Source organism: Bicyclus anynana, chromosome 16 (genome assembly GCF_947172395.1).
Source record: "Bicyclus anynana chromosome 16, ilBicAnyn1.1, whole genome shotgun sequence".
NCBI lineage: Eukaryota > Metazoa > Arthropoda > Insecta > Lepidoptera > Nymphalidae > Bicyclus > Bicyclus anynana.
The window spans coordinates 996,302-1,014,017 of NC_069098.1; the positions used below are offsets into that span (position 1 = coordinate 996,302).

General features: G+C 36.2%; 1 protein-coding gene across 2 annotated transcripts in view; it reads right to left on the bottom strand.

Moving 5' to 3' along the window:
- LOC112047558 (echinoderm microtubule-associated protein-like 1) overlaps positions 1 to 17,716 on the bottom strand; it is a 79,031-nt gene that overhangs the window by 38,632 nt on the left and 22,683 nt on the right. Inside the window, exon 1 of one of the 2 annotated variants that reach the window (XM_052886028.1) lies at positions 11,731 to 11,823. The exons of the other annotated variant lie outside the window; for it this stretch is intronic. The gene's annotated coding sequence lies outside the window, so the exon portion shown is untranslated. Of the gene's footprint in view, positions 1 to 11,730; positions 11,824 to 17,716 lie in introns of those variants that run through there. 2 annotated transcript variants of the gene reach the window in all.

The window sequence follows — 17,716 nt, forward strand, 5'->3', positions numbered from 1 at the left end:
CTTGGATATTTACATACGCAGCGCGTCCCATCGCTAACTGTTCTTTGGACAACTGACACAAACAAAAACTAAGAAAACCACCTCATTTAACGTGAATTGAAAGTTTTATATCCGATTAAAAAAAAGGAGGAGGTTCTTAATAATTATAAAGAGGTATGATGTTTTTAAAGCATTAATGTGTTTTATGAATTCGATTCTGTTACATAATCTATACTAATATTATAAAGAGGTAAAGTTTGTAAGTTTGTAAGTTTGTCACATTTTTTAAATGGGGTAATCTTCGGAACTACTGGTCCGATTTTAAAAATTCTTTCACCAGTAGAATGCTACATTATCGAGGAGTGCTATAGGCTATATTTTATATTGGTATCATATATATTAGCCGAGTTATCACAGTTTTTGTCATACAAGTCGGACTGAAAATCCTCTTAAACAGACTTATTCGCATGCGCTGCCTTAACTATTGTGTAAAATTGAAATTAATGTATAGAGACTTTATGTATCCTTAAAAGTTCTACAAAAAAGTCCGTGACACCATATATCTATCTTCTATATATTAGCAGATATAGTAGTTTCTGTGTTTTAAAAATTATTAATTTTATATACTTAGGTTTACGTCATTATTTATACAACTAAACTTTAATCCTTATTAAAATAAATTATTTAATAATCACAAGGATATTATGGAGATAAGATTTGCCCTTTACAGTATGTTAATTACTTAAATAGTTTCGGAGATAATACAAAATTTCTAAAAGACGCAGAAATTCCGCTATATGACGCCCGGCGCTTTCATTTACGTAGTTCCCGTTCCCGTGTGAATATGGGGATCAAACATAGCCTATGACACTCGCAAATAACGTAGCTTTCTATTGGTAAAACAATTTTCCAAATCGGTCCAGTAGATCCAGAGATTACCTCCTACAACCATACGAACTTTACCTCTTTATATTATTAGCATAGAAGTCTCTATTTCTCTTGGTCATACCACCACTCTCGAAGGACTGGACCGATTTTGCTAAGGGTAGGAGTAAGATAGAGAAGTTACAGGGTAGGGTAGGGTACAGGTAGGGAAGTGTAGGGGTAGGGTAGGTTTAGGGCCGGGTTTAGGGTAGGTATAGGTAGGGTAGGGGTAGAGGTAGGGTAGTGGTAGGGTAGAGGTACGGGTATGATAGGGAAGTGGTAGGGTAGGGGTAGGATAGGCGTGAGATAGGGGTACGGGTGGGATAGGGGTAGGAAAGGGATAGGGTACGGGGAGGGTAGGGGTAGGATTGGGGTAGGGGTAGGGTAGGGGTAGGGTAGATGTAGGGGTTGGGTAGGGTTGGGGTATGGTAGGGTAGGGGTAGTAGTAAAGTTGACATCGAAATTTACGCGGACGAAGTCACGGGCGTTCGCTAGTACTAATATAAAAGCTGAAGAGTTTGTTTGATTGAACGCGCTAATCTCAGGAACTACTGGTCCAATTTGAAATATTCTTTCAGTGTTAGATAGATTTTTATCGAGGAAGGCTATAGGCTATATATTATCCCCGTTTTCGTACTGGAACGGGAACCACGCAGGTAAAACCGCGCGGCGTCAGCTAGTCAAAAATATTTATAGAAAAACGATTTCTATATAAATATTTTTGATTCAGTATTTCGGAAAGGATGGAATGGTCAATTTTCGTGTATTTATTTTTAAATTACAAAACAATTTATTTGAGATCCTTAAAACCAGCTCTTTCATTTGAAGATCATCATGTCCCAAGATGCAGGCTAAAAAACGTTATGATTTTCTGATTTTCCGTCTTGTCTCCAAAACACCTCCACTTCGTATATTCATGTGACTTTTTGTTTAGCTCACAGGATTTAGTCGGTTTATTAGATTCGGAGAAAATCGACTGTGACGGACAGATAGTCGGATACACACACGAGTGATACTAGGATTCCGTTTTTTTATACATATACGGAACCCTTACGTTATGTAATGTACAACCTGCATTCACGACTAGTTTTTTGTCGCAATAAAAAACCCCGACAAAAAGCCAGCGTAAAGTAAGTAATTCAAACAATTTGTTACCTAATTGCTCACCGTCGAGAACCGTTTAGTATGTGAACCAGGCAATTAACACGGTTGTTTTTACATACCCGAGGCGACTTTTAAACTTTTAACCTACAAGATTGATGTCTCAATTGTATACACCTAACTTATAGCTTGGCAACTTCGTTCGTAACACTCCCGATGTTGCGCGCGGGACGGGGGGCATGTAGTAATGAATGAAAAGCCCACGACATTTGCACTTCGCTTCCCCGCACGCACGATTTCACACCCGCGCATTATTTCCGCCCGTCGCCCGCATGTCATGGGAGTGTTATCAACGAACTAGGCAGAATATACTTAGTATACATATTTCCTCACAGATGTATGGATGTTTGTATGGATGTATGTTGCTCTTTCACGCAAAAAGTACTGAATGAATTTAAAGTGATATTATAAGACAAAGACTATTTTTTAGGGTTCCGTACATCAAAAGGAAAAAAGCGGCACCCTTATAAGATCACTTTGTTATACGTCTGTCTGTCTGTTATCTACTACAAATACTACAGCAATCAGTTATTGTATGGTATAACATAATAACAGAACGAAGTTGCAAATTGTTATCGAGTCACAATGACGCGCGATCAATCAAGGATGGCCGACGAAATGAAAACAAAAGTCGTCAGACGCGATTCTGAGACGCACCAATTTGTAGACAGAGAAGTCGATTGGTATGTCGTTGTAAGTCAAAGATATTGTCATTTGGATATCCCAATATACTACACTGAATATTTTTTTAATTATTACGTGTGCATATTTTAGACGTGTACATTATTTTCTTTGAAACATTTGCAATAAATTCTGCTCACTTTACCTTCGTTTCTAGTTGTTTTTACCATTTTTGTGCCTGAAAATATGATACAAGTCATGAAACTAAATTTTAAAACTCTTGTCTCGTTTTACAGTAACAACGCGTTATTCACTTTTTGAGGGAATTCGATAGATGCTTTCTGTCTGTCTATTTACTTCTCTGTCTACGCACCAATTAGTCTTGTTAACTCGTTACAGATTGCCATCGCTGGACACCGTAATGTCAAACTTACGACATTTTGAAAGCTCGTTTTAATTTATGTGCAACTCGATGTGTCACCTGACGCAACTTTTAACAAAACATCAAGTAAAATACTTTAGTTGCTAAAAGCCTTAAGATCCTCAGGAAAGAAGAAGGAATAATAATGCAGTAGTCATTTGTAGTAGAGCTTTTTGTAACAGAGCTGTTCTACTACCACGCTTATTCCTGCCGCCAAGCAGTATTGTTGAGGACATGGCTATCGGTTTAACTGTAGGTACCTGAGGTATAGCACTCCTCAGGTAGATGGACAAAGGGCGACACTTTACAGAAATTGTAGTGTTCCTCGGATGCCCGTTTATAGATTAACAACGTTTTCTACTTACTATCAAGAGAAGACTATCTACTCAGTAATGATTGATATACAATGGAGAATGTTCACTATTTTCAATTGTTAGCTTTCTGTATTCTCCGTTGAAAATAAAAAAATCTCGTAAAAGAATTATTTCGATACGTTAGTTCTCAAGTTATGGAATTTTAAAGTGTGCACGCAGCGGCAGCCCGCGTTTAATGTACGTGACGTCATCGTACAACACAGCGTTCTTAACAGACTGCTAAAACAGACAATCTTAATAGGTATTTTACGAAAAGATTTTCATCACGTCACTAACAACGAAGTTGCCATGGAAACGAACAATGTCACTGTAACTTTACAGAATGCAGGCTTTGATGAATTATTATAGAATTTCCCTGGGCGAGCTCTTTTAGACAGAACACTTTTATTTAACGCTGTATACAAAAAACTTATGACTAATTAAACATAACATGGATTAAAAAGTAATATGACACATTTATTTAAAACAAAAACAGAATGCATTTAAAGTACATTATTCATCAACATATGTTTTTTAACTTTACTTTTGAAAGAATTAGGAACCGCTATTGAAAATATCTAGATTTGCCATTTTAAAAATATTATTATACGATCTCACTATTCTTTCAATAGGAGCATTTCCCCCCAGATTAGTTTTTGTTATACTGTAAATTAATATAATTATGTTTAGGATATTATTACGTCCCTACTTATTAAGCAAGAGCTGTGATTTAATTAACGCGGGCACTCAGTAAGGTGTAGATTATAGCAAACATCCACGAACGGTTACACAAGCTCCATAGTTTACACGATGGTGATAACGTTGCAAAAGTGGAACAGTCATTTCGTGAAGCGCGGACCGTGGCTAATTGCTTCGTTAGCGACGCTCTACACGTCGCGTTTTACTAACGTCCAGTTTTCTGATCTAGAGGAAAATTTAATTCAATTTAGTTGCAGATTATATCATTTACATTCGTTGGTAGTGGCGATAATTGTTATGATATTAAATGTAAAAAAACTATAGTATATATCAGAGTAACACCTCTCAGGATTTGCTACATATACGTCTTGCAATTCAGTTATGTATGGCCTCTGAGGCATAAGTGTTAGGTATCACATCTTTGTAATTTTAACGGCAATACCATGTTGCTAGCAAAAACATATTGATTACTTTATTTTAGTCTAAGTTTACTGTTAGGTACTAGGTATAACGATAAAAGAAAATACATTCTTCCAATAAACTACGATGACAATAACTAAATGTGCTAAACATAGTACGGACAAATGTCAGTTCATTAATTATGAACTTAATACTAAGAACCACCACAAAAACACACAATTTATTTGCATAGACCGTACTAAAGCATACATTTCAAACGCACAGTGTAAAGAGGCCTTAACATCAAAGATAACAATACCTACTACACGTGAAGAGCTTGAGTTTAATATTTACTCTTCAGACATAAGCGTGAAAGTGATATTTAAATGCGGACGTTATTTGAAAGTGCATCCATTATATTAATTAAGTGGCAATTAACTAGACGGCTACGAATGCTAATTGGATGTTGAGCACACAAAAAATGTCTATTACGTCGATATTAAATGATTTTTTAAACTGAAAGCTTTTGAATATCATGAACACAGAACATAAATCACGCATAATATAGACGAAGAGCCGAAGAGGGGAGTTTTGGATTCAGTCGACTATAATTAAGTAAAGTTTCAATATAAAAATACATTTAAAGATTATTTAAGCAAAATATATTCATACAACAGTACCCACCTAAAGGTATAACTAAAAGTTTTAAAAACATTCAATGTACTAAAGATGTTAAGTCTCGCCCATTTTTGTTGTCGAAATATCTGAGATTTATGTCCTGAATGGCTTCGACGAAAGGCTCGACTTGGCGAGAGCACTACCGTGTCCCCAGACAACGCTAAATTTTGTGTCATCCCACGTGACCTACAATGATATTAAAACATGAACTAGCCTTAATACATGCATTCAAAAATTCGTGGCAAGTTACATAAAAAACCAAGAGGCATATTAGAAGGTTCTGATAATAAATCACATTGAAAATCGCGTGCAGAGGAGGGACAAAAAGCAATTTTACGACAACAACAATCACAGCACTTCTCACGGTGAGAAAGTCGAAGTTCGTGAGAAGATTTGTGGGGATAATAGAGTTATTTGCGAAAGTATTGTATGCAGACTTATGATGAGTTGAACGATGTTGATAATTTAAACACGACAAGAGCATCATTTCTTTAGCATCTCATAAAAAGTTTGAATAACATTGCCTAAGAAGAACAAGTAAATGGTAAAGTGAAAATTCATCGCCTAAAAACAGAGCAATACTTCACAGGGCAGGCAAGAAACCTGAGGCACAGGTTTAATTCTGAGAGGAGACTCGAGCTCAGCAGTGAGACGAATATAGGTTGGTAATGATAATGATGATGATTATGATACCCTTGAGATCACAGCAACGATATCAAGCAGATACCAAACCGAAGCATAACTTAATACCCTGTCGCAGAGCTCACTGTACTGCACTATACTTAATATATCTACTTTCTATCAGTTGAGCTTTTAAGAGATGAAAATTATTATACACTAGCAACTACACTAGCGGTTTCATCCGCGTGGTTCCCGTTTCCGTAGAAATACGGGCATAAAACACTTAACCTATAGCACTCTGGGTTAGCGTAGCTTTTGAACAGAGAAAGAATTTTTCAAATCGGTTCAAAAGTTTTAGCCTATTAGATACATACAAACAAACAATCAAATTTTTAATCTTGTATAGATAACAAGTCTTTAACATTTTTACGTGATTACACCAATGTAAAGCTAACAAAAGGTATTTAATCCCCGTATTCCCAAGAAAATGGAATCCACGCGAGTGAAATCACAGGCGTTCTGCTATTATTAGTTAAAGATATTAGTCATGACGATTGCAGAATCGGAATCTTTCTCCAGCAACAAGAATGTCGCGTTGCCAAGAACATTTGTAACAGGTCCGGAATTCGCAGCGTCAGACAAACCAGTTCGGCGTAGCGAAGGACGCGGTGCGGTGCCGTTCAACTGGGAAGTTTTTAGCATTATTTAGCATAACATCGAATGCATCTATACGAAAATTAATATTATTAATGCGAAAGTGAGACAGACTGTCTGTCGTAATGTTTATAACCTTTTCACAACAATATCGAATATGATGAACTTTAGTACAGATATAAACGTGGTGACTTCTTTTGAAGTGATAACTTAATATGGGTACACCGCTTCGTAACGTAACGCGTTACGGCGCCACTCTGTCTGCCTTCCCTTTATCTTAGGCATACATCTGTTAAGTGTCTCTTTTTTAATTGACTTCAGACAGAGGAGGTTTTAAAATCCATATGTAAAATTGTCAAATCGTACAGTTCTTGTGTAAACCTATGTCATTCTATATTTCCTGTCTTTTCGTATATGGATTTACTGAACAGATTTTAATGCAGTTTTTCGGGAATATTGAGGAATGAAGGACAAGCCGGCTTCTTCTCAATAAGATTGGAAGAAAGAAAATAGTTAATCGTCAAAGGCCACTAATCTCTACCTAACAAGGAACATTATACATAAGTACTTCGCATCCGGTATTAAACAAAACATTTCTATTTCTAACGACTACGTCAAAGGCGCATCTAAATTCTGCGCGTGCGCTCACTGCGTCACATGAATAAACCATGGGCGTATCGCGAATGGCGACGAAATTCGACACACCATAATGGATTTTAAAATATCAATTTCGATGAACGCAGCTACCTTTGTTTTCATTTCTTTACTAGACTTCACTCACATACATGATTGATAAAAGACAGACGGTTCAAGCCAAGTCTATCCTTCACGTACTACATATCATGAAAGAATCGAGCGACTATTTTTTTTTTTTTTTTTATTCTTTACAAGTTAGCCCTTGACTACAATCTCACCTGATGGTAAGTGATGATGCAGTCTAAGATGGAAACGGGCTAACTTGTTAGGCTAACTTGATGAAAATCCACACCCCTTTCGGTTTCTACACAGCATCGTACCGGAACGCTAAATCGCTTGGCGGTACGTCTTTGCCGGTAGGGTGGTAACTAGCCACGGCCGAAGCCTCCCACCAGCCAGACTAAATAGAGTTGACAACCCAACACTTCTAATTTTAAAAGTTCCCCTTCACAATTTATTTCTTTAAAGTCTTTCCATCTTTACCAATTATTGTTTAATAATAATCAGTCAGTCAGTTATACTTTGATATCCTTTAATCTAGATGATGATTGGATAAGACAATTTGAAAATATAAAAATGTCATATTATGATGAAAGTGTGAAAGAAAGAAAAATGGTAATTTTATCTAAATAACTTTAAGATTGATCATTGTTAGTTAAAACCAAAGATATACTTTTTTGTTACAAATTACGTTAATGTAACTCACAACTTTAACATGGATTTCACAAGATCAAGTATCAAGGTAAGTAAATAGAAAAATATTGATGAATTTAGAAGCAAGAATAAAAAAAAAAGTGTTACACAACCAAAGAAAAATTGTAAATAACGAAACTTGCATGTAATGGAAATAAAAAGCCAATACAACAATGCATAACAGCAATTTGTTGGAAATTAAAAAAACAACGCAACGAGCACAATGCAAACTGCGGAGTTATCAACAATACAGATGGCCGGAGTAACGTGACAGAGCCGTCCGGATGATGTCACGAGGCATAGCGGCCACAACATAGATCGTGTATTTGATTAAAAAACATATTTACCGTGTACTTTGCTTATGTATTGACTTATACAAGGATCATTTATAAAAATAAATTTTTGATTACTAGCGGACGTTCCGCGGTTTAACCCGCGTAATTCCATTTCCCGTGGGGATGCTGGGATAAAATATAGCTTATGGTACTCGCTGATAATGTAGGTTTACATTGGTGAAAGAATATTAAAAATAGGTTTAGGCGCGACAGCGTTACAAACAAACAAACTCGCTTTTGTATCTATACTAATATTAAAGCTGAAGAGTTTATTTGTTTGATTGAACGCGCTAATCTCAGTTACTACTGGTCCGATTCGAACAATTCTTTCAGTGTTAGATAGCCCATTTATCGAGGTAGGCAATAGGCTATATTTTCCTGGTATTCCTACGGAAACGAGAACCATGCGGGTGAATCCGCGCGGCGTCTACTAGTAGAAAATATGTGTAGAAATTCAATGATATTCTGTCAACATCGGAACATCAACGAATAAGCTTATTGATCTCTATGGTTCATATCGAAGATTGGGATTCTTATAGTGTCGGAAGGGGCCTCTGGTCACAGGACACATAGGATCGATGAAATTTGAAGAATATCAGTGGACGTCCATCGGATGATTATGTTCGTATAACGCTCGTATCCAGAATTTAAAGCAGTGTTGAGTCTAGTTAGTAGAACTTTACATATACAGATACATATTATACATATATTCCTTTACTTCATACCTCCTCTTCCGTGAATCGCATAGTTCATTTTTAAGGGAAGTGACTGTAGGTACTGGTGCGGTATACGGTATAGAATGATATACGTATGTCCTCATGATGTTCTAAATTGATCGAATTTGATTTTTCTATGTCTAACGACTAATACTATATCTTTCTTATACAACAACGTGTTATTGATGTTACAAAATTACGCGATTGCTCTAAAAATTAACACAGTACTGTTCTAACAATACGTCTAGGCTGCTAATCTCTTCCAATGCGACATACAATAACAGTGATCTGTGTGGAAAACCTTCACAAATTATAACAAAAATCCGCAACGGCCTTACATTAAATAAATTAAGGCCGTGGGACTTTAAAGTATTATAATGACCGCATTTATCTTGTTTAGGAAACCTACATTCGTTTCCTAAATTAGATACATTTAAAAGTTATACAACGTGCAAAGAACTATACTGGTATTAAGTATTTATGTAAGAGACTTCTTAGTCATTCTACTGGTCTCTCTTAATCGGTATAAAATAGTCCCATTGTCTTTTTTATGTTTAGTAGTATAGTATAACCATCAACTGCAACTGGGGATTACTCCATAAGGGCATCGGACAAATCACTAGGATGATTGGAGCATATTTACAAAATTCAAATGGCAAAACGTACCTGCACTCAAGTGACAGAAAGAAGTGTAAGAAGGAGTACTAAAACTGGCGTTTACTCAAAGACAAGGAGAAGAAGAAGAAGAGAAGAAGAAAAAGTGGCAGTTACATTCCCATAAACAGAAAAATAGTCCTAGATTTGCCAACTTAATACCTGTTCAGTTTGTTGCTATCCTAAACTCTAGGTACCGAAGTACCCTTCCGCAGTAAGCAAAAGTAGGTACCTTTTGAAATCATGTTATCATTAGAGTTATGTCAGATAGTCGTGAGTTGTAAGCGTGATGTGTTAAAGGTCAGGTGCGCGAATTTCTGCGCGTACAGGACTGACGTGACAGATTGACGGACAGATAGCAGGCGGGACGAGAGGACTGCATCGCGGGTAGTTGAACAGTGTTATCAGTCAGTCATGGCCAATGTGTTACTAACCAAGATTCATCTTAATAAGCATATATAATCTATAACAGCCTTAGGGGAAATGCATTCAATGAGCAACCAGTAGCGATATTCTATACGTATATCTATAGTATGGCGTTAGACAGAGAGAGATCAATTCGAGGCTAATACTGACGATTTATTAAAACATAGTTACTGAGCAACAGATTAATACGTGTTTGTAGTTATTCTAAAATACATAAAGATATAGCAAGGTGAACATAGTAAACAGAAGTAGGTACCTTATGAAAGCATGATATCATTAGAGTTATGTCAGATAGTCGTGAGTAGTGAGCGTGTTGTCTTATACATGCGTTTTCCGTGGTGTTGTGTCAAAGGTCAGGTAGGCGAATTTCGCGTGCAAGGCTGACGTGACAGACTGACGGAGATAAAGCAGGCGGGACGAGAGAACTGCACCGCGGGTAGTTGAACAGTGAATCATGGCCTCATGGGCAATGTCTTGCTAATCAAGAATCCTCTTAGTAGGCCCTATGTAACTTAATGGTTTCAGGTGAAACACTCGTTGAAGTTGATGGTAAAAGGGATTTTTATTATCCTCCTGAACTAAAATGTTCCAAATCATAACTAATATTATTAATTGCAAATATAAATGAATTTCAGAATAAATTTCAAACAATATTTCACAAGAGAGCCAGAAAAAGATCGACGAAATATCTACCTTAGTTATAAAATCGAGGAAAGTTTGTCATCGCAGCTCGGACTATTATCTATCTATCTGCATCCTAAAAGATTTATTTACACTAAAAAATATTTTTTAAAGATTAACACTAAGACTGTGAAGTATCGCATATATTTTTTCTTGTTTTGATTGAAATAGAAAGTAGCTTATAAAGTGTAAAGTTATACCGTGACACACACACATCTATAAAATTATCTTCATTAAAGGTAATAAAATAAAATGCTGACTCAGTATGACTGTTTGTCGCAAGGTTGTTTACCTCAATCCTCTGGCTCAATGCCAGGGAATAACATAAAACAGCCATGGGTTTGGCACTCAACCTTTATAGAGTTCGATATACCCACTTATTATATTCTGAAAGGTCGGTGATGCAATAGGCATTGCAGATTTACATTAGTGCAAACGAAGTTCCAAACAACGAAGTGCATGTTTGTTTAGTTACTAAGAAACGTCAAAAACAAAAGGACGCAGTAGTATAAGAATCAAATTTAATAAAAAATAAAATCCGGGTGTGTATAAAGATATGGGACATACCAGAAATAATAATTCCCCATTTCACTACCTTTGTCGAGACCAATCTTTGCTTTGCTATACTGGTTCTTCTCTCCGATGAGGAGAAATAAGAGTTAATCTCTCATCATCATCATAATTATCAGCCGTTGGACGTCCACTGCTTCACATAGGCCTCTTGGATGGACCTCCAAGCCGCCAGCATCCAGCGGCTCCCTGCTTTATATCTTCGGTCCACTTAGGGTCGACCAACACTGCGCTTTCCGGTGCGGGGTCGCCATTCCAGCACATTGGCGCCCCAACATCCATCGGCTCTTCGAACTATGTGGCCTGCCCATTGCTTCGCGACTCGCTGAGCTATGTCAGTGACTTTGATTCGTCTGTCAATTTTTCGATTATTTTCCTTTAATTTGCGTCACAATAACCTGTTACTTAATTACCTCTCTTTTAAAAATAAAGTTAATAAAAAGTCTCACCCGATCTCCATCACGAGTTGTTTACGGAACCGACCGGTTGGCAACAACAGAAACAAATTGAATTACGACGTTATCGATCACACTGCACGAGTAACTTGAGCCAAGTCTAGACGGCTTTTAGTACTGATCAATGACCTCTGCAATTTACCTGCATTATAATAATTGGAAATGTTTATCCATACACGTAAATTACAAAATCAGTTGCCCTGTCAAAAGAATCCAATTAATGTATGCAATTCATGTTGACTCGTGACCTTTTTAACTTTACTGGGTAATTGGGTATATTTTAACGTACACAATGTTGATATAATTACAAGAAATGATACGTTACAAAATCAATTAACCCTGCCAAAGTAAAAGAACATCCAATAATTTAAGTGAATACTGATCAGTGACCTTTTCAATTTGGCTGCATGAACGGCTATTATGTATTGTATTTTATTATGTACTTACAGATTATGGAACGTAAATAAACCAAAACATTGTTTTATCTGAATTCAGTTGCCCTGACAACGGTAAATAACCTCAAAATTATACCGCACAGCACAATTATGCACACATAAAGTTTATTTATGAACACAATCACAGATTCTAGAAGCACCTTAGTACGAAAGACACAGTTCTCTATGAAAAATAGGAAATAATCTTCAGGTACACCGGCTGGCGTAGCATCACTAACTGAATTATCAATTGGGAACACGCAGCTGATTAAATATGACGGAGACAATTATTAAAAGCGACCTTAATTTCTAGGGTGTAAAGTATTTTTTTCAAGGAACGTAATAATTATAGAGCCTTGTTGGCGGAAGGTGGATAGGGCAAAACGCATGCGTGGGGCAGTGCAATGGGGTTTTCCAAACGACTGCTGTACAAACTAAAGTATACTTTAATGCTTCGATATAAAGCAGAGAGTTGTAAGTGACTTGCCGCGCTTGCGTGCTTGAAGGCTGTGTAAATATTTCAAATATTTTTCTGGACAAACAGAAAAATACCAGAGACATTTGAATAAATATGAGTACCTACCTAACTCTACGCTTTACGGCTATATTTAGCGCTGTATAACCCATCGTCGTCAGACCCTGAACTTTATACTACATTTAATCACGACGAGGTTATATTGGCTGATGATACATTTCTGTTTTCAATTTTCTTTTCATAAAACGAAAATATGCATGCCACAGAAAATGGTTTTATTGAAAATACTACCAAAGTAAACAAAGTTTACTTTGGTAGTCTATTTTACTGTGAATGTAGTGGTGAGTTGCACAGATAAACGTTTGAGAGTAGACAGTTGACAGGCAGTGCGTTGGTGTGTGTGTAAAATAAATTAAGAACTTTGTCTATACATCTATATTATAAAGAGGTAAAGTTTGTAGTGTTGTAGGGGGTAATCTCTGGATCTACAGAACCGATGACATTTTTTTACTTCTAGAAAGCCACGTTATTTGTGAGTATCATAGCTATACAATATCCCTGTATTATGCGGGTAAAACTGCAGAGCATCTACTAGTATTGAACAAACTGAACTAAACTAAATAATTTGTATTGTAAGTTCTAACCTTCACTTTCTACACACAAACGCACTTGGTCTGTCATCTTTTCACTACATCTAAAGTCAAACGAACTTCCCGGACTTTTATCTTTAGCCAAATAGAAAAGCTATAGGCTATATATTATCCCTGTACTCATACGGGAACGGGAACCACGCGGTATCAGTTAGTATGTAGATAAAAGTCATCACGAAATCTCAAAAACCGCATAACTCCTACTGTATCACTTTAAATAATTTAACAACGAATTCCTGTTATGTTGACGTAGCATTACGTAACACACTCAAACACGTTTGTGCTGTTACATCTTCACCTACTACAAAAGTCAAACTGTCTTCCTGGAATAGAATAACTTTAAGTACCTTATTATTGTAAATTTTCAGGAAATATTTATAATTTACTTTCTAAAAATTTACCTACAAATTAAACAACAGCTTGCAATATAATACACTAAGATCAAGATAAAATAAGAGACTCTTTAAAAGAACTCAAAAGGAATTTTAATGAAAATTCTTTGTTTAATAAATTGTTCCAGACATCATAGCTTATACCAGCTTAGTTAGTTCTACCCGGTGTCATTGCAGTAGTAGAAGCGCTTAAGTAAATTGCCAAATTCCAGAAACCGACTGCCAACAAAGCGTCAAGATAACACCAACCATTTAAGGCCATTTTTGTCATCAAAATATGCAAATTAATGAACAAAACGATGTAAATTAATTAAAGGATTAACAATACAACTATGACTGTAATAGAAAACAGGCAGCGCGAGACTTAGTCTACATCAATGATAATACCTTAAATAGTCAATTATGCCAATGTCATCAAGAACCTAACTAGCTTATGCCTTTTCAACCTAGATGGGCAAAATGCCATTTCCATAATTGGGGGACACGCTACAAAATGTGTTCGTTTACCAAAGTACTGGACCACATGATCAAATATCAATTTACATTTTATAAATGGAGCTGTGATGTTCCTGGAAAATTAGCCATATAACCAATAATCACCTTCTCCTCCAATTAGTTATAAAGGGTGAGCTAGGAGTGGCTCCGACAGTAGTTCTTGGCAAGGATATCGAACCCATATTGAGATCACTGAACTGTGGAGCTATTAAGGCTTAAATGTACTTAACACTTCTGCTTCTGGTAGATGGACGGGGAGCATTCCTGAGAGGTTACTCTGAGAGGTTTTGTTACTAGGCAATAGTGGAAATAGTACACTGGAAGTGAAGTAGATCACTTGTTTGTATAGTGAACTAGCATTAAAATAAGTTTTTGCACTAGTCGAGAGCACCTATGTCTTCTCGCAGATGTATAGGATGAGCAAGGCCGGGTGATGTAATGTTGACATCGACGAATAGGTATTCTGACCTTGGTCCGACATCCTTATGTATTTGTGGTCAAGACAGACTTAGGTGTGGAATTACATAATCTCTTAGTAATATCTTATCTAGAAAAATGTTTTCTTAAGCTAATTAACGTATCGAAATTCTAATTAATTAGTAGAATGTGATGGTGATAGTTTGAATGATTAGCTGACTAGATAAATGGGAATGAGTAATTTATTAATTTTGTTATTCTCAGCAAAAACCCAAATAATCGCCAGCTAAATCAACGTAATTTTTACTCCAAAACCGGATCATCCTCAGGAAGTTAGTTAACTTTACTCATTATGCTAAATATTGATTGAATTCAACATATTTTTTATTAAACTTCCGCGAAGTACCCAAATCTTGCTTCTATTTGATTAATATTATGTAATTGATTTTTAAACCTTGACGTAAAGATTCGATAACTTGACGTAAAGATAGCCCATTGAAATGTTACATGAGCTTTGAATTTTTTAGAGGACACAGTTTTATTTTTGGGACATGTATAGGGGGTCAACAGAAACTTAACATCAAGTTTGTAGGATCGCCAGCTTTGTCCCCCGGCCGCCATCTTGAATTAAAGGGGTGAAACACTTTTTTCACGATATCTCGGAAACTATGCGTCTTACCAAAAAATTGTAACGTCTTAATTTGTAGCAAATTGTTTTACCTACAAATATGTATATATAACTTTTTGCCCTAAATTAAAAATTAAAGAAGTTATAAACAAAAAGTGCATGCCGCATTGCATCCTCTAAAAAATGCAATAGTCGATCCTTAAATTGTAATATTTCAATGGACTAAGATACGTATGAGCATCTATGGTTTAAAGTAGTTATAACAACCCACGTTTTATAATTTTGACGTATGTGGCATCGTAGCTTTGAAAATTTACAAACGAATGGACCAATTTTCAAAATTTAAGTTCAAGCTCATTCAAGCTAACAAATTTATTACGGGATGTTACAAATTTCAATATGTTTATCAAAAAGTAGCATTTATGAAATTAGATAGTTACAAACATTTTTTTCACTTATGATTTGAATATTCTAAACAGGTGAAACTGACTCGGTGAAATGGCGAAGTGGAAAGTTTAAACTTGCTAATTTATGTTCTTAAGTTACGAGTAAAATGCGTTGGAGGTGTAGAGATTAACTTTTTTTGTTTGACTTACGTAAAAAGTTAGATAACTACACTTTGCATATGAAAGCATTAATTATTATGTTTCAAAGAAGATTTTCATATATTTCATCATCACTGCGGTTACATGCCTCGCCTGGTGACAGAATGGTTGGCGCAAAGGATCAGCCTGGTCCAACACGGAAATGCAGCCAGTATTCTTGCCATTCCACGTGGGTATGATTTGTACTGTTCTTAGGATAAGTTAGCTTAAGTTTCTTATTGTATTCTGTTTTAATTTGATCATCAACTGCCTAATTAATAACACTACGCTGTTGTGAGTGAAAGTGAAGTAAATTGATCATAGATCAAACTATTGGTCCCAATAAACAGAATTAGAGACATGACCTTTTTAACATCATAATTATAAAATCAAATCAAAACCATGGAATTTATGGGAAAAACCTGGATAGACAGATGAAAGTTTAAAATACGTAACACCGTTTAGATAATCATAAACAAATTTATTAAATTAACTTAAAATTAAGAACCTGACTGTTTTGATAAACGAGACATTCGCATTGAAACCTCACAATATTTATTATGTGGAAAAACATGAAACGGTTAAGGCTTTAGTCTGTGCCTTTGGAAAAGTAACCGTCCTTCACACCGCCTTGTTGGTCCAGTTGTTAGCAGATGTGACTTTGGATCCTAGGGTAGGGGTAGTGTAGAGGTAGGGTAGGGGTACGGTAGGGGTAGGGTAAGGGTAATTGTAAGTTTACATCGACTATTACGTGGACGATGTCGCGGGCGTCTGCTAGTTAAAATAATAATGATGATCCCTCCTATAGTTGTTAGGTATTAGCAATGTACTAACACAACTAACTGGCCAATTACTGAGAGATACTCATGGGTTATTATGTTATATCAAACAATTACTGTAAACTGGGAGCCAGTTCATGAAGATGTCAATATAAAAGCAAAAACAACAGAAATCCTTGTGTTTATTGGCGCGTAATCTGTGTCGCAGTCTACTTTGCGAATCTAAATTGCAAATAAGTAAATAGCAGTACCTTTAATTAATACTTAGTTGTAACGGGGCTCGCATACCAGCCGCTGAGCAAGGTCGGCGGTGGGATAATCCGGACAACGCTTTGATAATACAATTCTAGTAATTCTAGTAACATGTTAAATGTTAGTAGTAGCATTAATTCTTTTAGATCTCTAAAAATTACATAAAATTGTTTTCGTGCGAGAATCCTACGCACCGCGGACTTCTTTATTGCATTGGATCATAGGTACATGGGAGTACCTAGGCACAGTAAAGATATTACAACCAGTAGTTGGACTTCATACTAGAGGTCGAAACGCGAGCTATACCTACGCACCTTGAACATGGGGTGATCGTAGGGTGAAGACAGTCGCGACTGTGCCGCGGTGACGAACGAACGCACGGTGTATAAACAGAGTAAAGTGTATTAGTAGTATTAGATTTTTTTAATTATGACCAGTAGGAAATACTGTGCCGTTTTTGGATGCACGAATTCAAAATTATCCCATCCAGAGATAACTTTTTTTAAGTTACCTGGAAACTCTGAAAGGTAAGACTTTAAAATAAATTTACTTATTAGTAGGTAGGTACATAATCTTGTATTTTTTAATGGATAAGGTATTTCCTTTTATCTCCAGAATAAAGGTAGGTATCTGGATTAGTAAATAAAGTGAATAGAGTAAAGGAAAGTGATTGACACGATTGAAATAGGTAGTTATACGCGGTTCATGAATCACGATACAGTAGGTACGATAAGCTTGTGTTAAAACCTCGACTGCTTGTACAATGTTTTGTGTGACTGTGCTCGGACCATTTGTGTTTTGTTACCCGACTGCGGCGAAGCCCAAAGGAGGAGTATGTGTTTGAATGTTATGACTTGTTGTTGTATGCGGGCGA